The sequence below is a fragment of the Bos grunniens genome, chromosome 9 (genome assembly GCF_055505025.1).
Source record: "Bos grunniens cultivar Pamir isolate PY7600 chromosome 9, Bosgru_T2T1.0, whole genome shotgun sequence".
Lineage (NCBI taxonomy): Eukaryota > Metazoa > Chordata > Mammalia > Artiodactyla > Bovidae > Bos > Bos grunniens.
This window is the reverse complement of record NC_141173.1, coordinates 69069988-69075140: the sequence shown is the minus strand read 5'-3', so window position 1 is coordinate 69075140 and position 5153 is coordinate 69069988. Positions and strand designations below refer to the sequence as shown.

The following is a 5153-nucleotide window of genomic DNA, read 5'->3' as shown; positions in this document are numbered from 1 at the left end:
GAATTAGCTTGGCTGCATTTGTATAATGACGAGCAAGGAATGTCACAGGCCAGTAAAAAATGAAGAGGGAGGCTGTGGGAACACTGTGCAGGGCTTCCTCACACAACACCCTGCTTGATTCTCGGTTCAACTAGGGCTGTTTTGTCCCATAAAACAGTCCAGGAAAGGATGTGGGATGCGTACATGGTAGAACATCATGCACTTGTTAAAATGATATTTTCCAAAGAAAATTTAATGAAATGGTAGAATACTCCTAAAGAATCATTAGCTGAAAAAAACAGTGACAAAAATTTGTGTTACCACTTGATTGTAATTTTGTACCATATGTGTATATGTATGCATATATGTGAGTATGCATGTGAGTGTACATGAATGTGTGTGTGTGTGTGTGTGTGTGTTAATACTGATATGTTGGCTGAGTCAGAGATGAGATTATGCGAGCCTGGCCTGTGGCATTCAATCCACCACAACCTGGCAGAAGTCCTCTGTGAGTTTGGGGCAAACCAGTCTTCTGCCTTTCATAAAATCTGTCAAAACCAGGAGCTGTTGCTGATGAAATACAAACAAAAGAACTCCAAACTGTAAGAAGGGTGAAGATGAAAGGGCTCTGAGATCATCTACCTCCTTTCCATATCCCAGGGGTAAATGCAACATTTCTTGTGGTGGCTTCCAGAAATGTATTCTCATGCAAGTATGGATCTCACCCTTATCGTTTTTTTTTTTTTTTTTTTTAGATATATGGAATTACAGTCTTCTGAATCATTTTACTTTATACTCCATGTACTTTAACTTTTCATATCAGTATTTGTTTTATTTCATAAAAATTTATGTAATGCTTTCTATGTGTCAAGCCATCATCTAGCACTTTGCAAACACTGAATCCTTTAATCCTCATAAAAACCTATGAGATGGGTACTGTTCTTATGTCCACTTAACAGACAAGCAAAGTGAGGCGCAAAGAGATTGTAATACATGCTGTAGTGGTGGAGCCAGGTTTTGAATGAAGGTATGGCTCCAGAGTCTGCACTGAGGTTTCAAAATCTATTTCTAATCACTAAGCTGAGCCTCTGGTATGTACAGACAGTATATACAAATCTTAGTATATACATGGAATTCCCTGGTAGCTCAGTCAGTAAAGAATCTGCCTGCAGTGCAGGAGACCCAGGTTTGATCCCTGGGTAGGGAAGATCCTCTGGAGAAGGAAATGGCAACCCACTCCAGTATTCTTGCCTAGAAAATCCTATAGACAGAGGAGCCTGGCAGGCTGCAGTCCATGGAGTCGTAAGAGTTGGACATAACTTATCAGTCAACTAAACCACCACCAGTGTATACATAGACATCATCTTTCTTAATAACTGAGTGATATTTCATTTCATGAACAACCATGATCCAATAAATCTATAAATCTGATCTACTATTTATAAGTACTTTGGTTGTTTTCAGTTTTATATTATAAAAAAGTTACCAAAAATTACATTTATCATCTATCTCTGTATAAACACACAAGATAGCCTCAGGATAAATGCTTAGCAGTGATGTTGCAAAATCAAAAGGCCAATTCTTTAAATATTTGATAAATAATGCCAAATTATCTCAGAAAAAATTGCTATCAACCATTCTCTTATTAACAGTTATGAGAATGCTTATTTTCTTCACACCCAAATGCTCTGGCTTGCCAATTTATCAACAGAGAAGGGAGGAAGCTGAGATTGGTTTCTATTTGTACTTGCATTTTAAAAATTAAAAATTAGGTTGGACACATTTCTATATGTTTATTGAACAGATAATATTTTTCCTTCTATGAACTTCCTTTTATGCATTTTATCCTTTGTGGTTTCTCCAGTGAGTTTTTTTCTTATTGATTATCAAGTGCTTTTTGTTTTTGAAGGCTATTAGCCTTTTTCTGTCATATGTAATACATATGTATTTCCCCAGGTTGGAGGAAATCAGTGTCAGCCAAGTGAATATTGTGGAATCAGTAGTCTGGACACTTCCAGCAACACAGTATCAAGATGTGCAGTAGTGAATGACACAATGAATAAGTTATGGTGTCCCCTAGCATGTGAAAGTACAGAGTCGAAGGCAAGGGCTCTGAATATGTGCAGCAAGGCATCATGCCCAACCCTCCCAGAAGTTTCCAGAAGGGTAATGTCATGAGATTCATCTCAGGAAAAGACTGAGCTTCCAGTTAATCAGGTACATTGAAAGAGGTTTAAGTACATTGAACTTAGAAGGATTTTCAATAAATGTAATACTTGTTCTAATGGTAGCTCAGGGCAAGGCATATACTTTCAAGTCAGTCCGCCTAGGCTGAAACCAGAGTTTAAATATTATTAGCTCTAGGCCAATTACATAATCTCTCTGTGTCTCAGTTTCCTCACTCATGGTTGGGGGGCAGAGGGTAGTACTCCTCGCCCAGGTGCGAGAATGATATGATAGTGTATGGGAACTTCCCAGGGCAGGACCTGTACCTCAGGAGTGTTGAGTAAAGGACGGCTCTGCAGATGGCCACAGGGGAGGCCAAGCGGTCTATCCGATGCATATTCTTCATGGAGACAAGGTATTAAGGAGAATGACACGAAAAATCTAACAGCACATATCTCTGGCTGGTGAAAAATGAAAGTGTTAGTCACTCAGTTGTGTCTGACTCTTTGCAACCCTATGGACTGTAGCCCACCAAGCTCCTCTGTCCATGGAATTCCCCAGGCAAGAATACTGCAGTGGGTTGCCATTTCCTCCTCCAGGGGATCTTCCCAACCCAGGGATCAAACCTGGGTCCCCCGCATTGCAGCAGATTCTTTGCCATCTGATCCACCTAGCTGGTAGGATTGTGGAAATTCTGTTTTTCTCATTTGTCTGCATTTTCACTAGTGAACAAACATACACTTTTACCATTGACATAAAATATTACTTTTAATAACCTGTTCTCTCCCAGTAGACTTTGTTTATTAACCTCAACTAACTCTGATTCATACCAGTAGACTTTGTTTATTAACCTCAACTAACTCTGATTCCTACCATGTTCCTCAGATCTATCAATCACATCTAGCTAGCTAGCTAGCTCTCCAGCCATGACCTTTCTACAAAGAATTCATTACATTCTAAAGTGAAAACAGGTCCAGGGGAGGAAAAAAGAGAACACAATGGAAAATACATGTAAGTAGGTTCTAAGATCCAACAGAGCTGTTATATTTTGAGAACAACTTTGGCTCTGAGCTTCCAGGAAGACAAAGCAAAAAAAGGAAGGAAAAAAAAAAAAAAAAAAAGATCTCATTTCCTTTACAGAAGAAAAAAGTTCCCCAGGGAACTTTTCTAGTTGAAGAGGCAGTAGGAGATAAAGAAGGCAACATTTTCAGAAATGTCAGCTCATACTAGTATTTCTTGAAATGTCTCTCAGTAAGAAGTAAGGTAACAATGAAACCCAGTTAAGACAATCTGGGGACTTATCCGATGGCTCCTGGGCTTCCCTGGTGGCTCAAAAGGTAAAGCGTCTGCCTACCTTGTGGGAGACCCAGGTTGGAACCCTGGGTCGGGAAGGTCCCCTGGAGAAGGAAATGGCAACCCACTCCAGTACTTTTGCCTAGAAAATCCCATGGACTGAGAAGCCTGGTAGCTACAGTCCACGGGGTCACAAAGAGTCAGATACGACTGAGCGATTTCACTTACTTCACTTATCCGATGGCTCAGCAGTAAAGAATCTGCCTCCAATGCAGGAGATGTGGGTTTGATCCTTGGGTCAGGAACATCCCCTGGAGGAGAAAATGGCAACCCACTCCAGAAATCTTGCCTGGGAAATTCCATGGACAGAGGAGTCTGGCGGGCTACAGTCCATGGGGTGGCAAAAGAATCAGACATGACTAACGGGCTGAACAACAAGACAATTTTGCAAGTCAGTAAAATAGCATGGTCCCAAAACATGGTTTTTGGAAAGTCAGAAATGATTAGAACTGGACTATATAGTGACATGGAGACATTGCTTGTCCATCAAAGAAACCCATGTAATGAGCATTTTGCAACACCTTTACCATAATGTGTGCATCTTTCTACTGGTGAGATATTGGCTTGAACCACAGAATTTATACATGTATGAATTATCTTGAGAACTAAATTATGTTTTCTACTTTTGTTTTGTTACACCACACCTAATACACTTGGCATTTATAACTCACTAACTGCTTTGATCCAGTGTCATATATATATTCCTTTTCATCTTTAGCTGTTATATATGAATTTCAAACACAATTTATTTTTAAATTTACTTTGGATAAAATCTATTTGGTGGTTTGAATCACATAAAGTTTTATGAGAAAATGTTACAAGTAAGGTCCTTTTATTGCATGAAATTCAGAAATGCTTTACTATCAAAAATTGGGACTGAGAGAGGCATCGGCGACAGCAGCGGTAGAAGCAGCAATTTATCTGTGTGCAGCCCCAAATGGAGAGGAAGATGCTAATTAAAGTGAAGACGCTGACCAGAAAGGAGATTGAGATTGACACTGAACCCACAGACGAGGTGGAACAAATCAAAGAGCGTGTGGAGGAGAAAGAGGGAATTCCCCCAGAGCAGCAGAGGCTCACCTACAGTGGTAGACAGATAAACGTCAAGAAGACATCAGCTGATTACAAGCTGTTAAGTGGTTCAGTCCTCCATCTGGTATTGGCTCTGAGAGGAGGGGGTGGTCTTCGGCAGTGATAGACCCTGCTCCATTTTACCTCCTTGCCCTGTCACTCATAATGAGGCATCATATATCCTCTCACTCTGTGGGACACTAGAGCCACTGCCCCCTCCCCTGGCTGCCCAGTCTGTTGGTGGGAGACTGTGAGGACCCCAGGAAGCAGTGTTCCTGGCCCAAAGGGCCCTTGCTGGCTATTAGGTTTTAGTTTGCAGTCCTGTGTGCTTCCCTCTCTTATGGCTGCATCCCTGATTCTCAATAAAATATTTTTTGGCAAAAAAAAAAAAAAAAATTGGGATTGAAATGCTCCTTTAACTTGTATATTTTAATCACTTTACATATTTAGAAAACACTTCAAATTGATGAGATGCTGTCCTCATCAGAATGCTTGATGTTCAAATTTAGTTATTGCTCTGATTTCCCTGCATTGTGTGTTTTAAATATGAAATTTAAAGTAATCCCCAGGTTTACTTAGGTATG

General features: G+C 40.2%; 1 pseudogene; it reads left to right on the top strand.

Annotated features, from left to right (window-relative positions):
- The first annotated feature begins 4359 nt into the window (after positions 1 to 4359).
- Positions 4360 to 4922, top strand: LOC147366093 (ubiquitin-like protein NEDD8 pseudogene; annotated as a pseudogene).
- Positions 4923 to 5153: the final 231 nt, after the last annotated feature.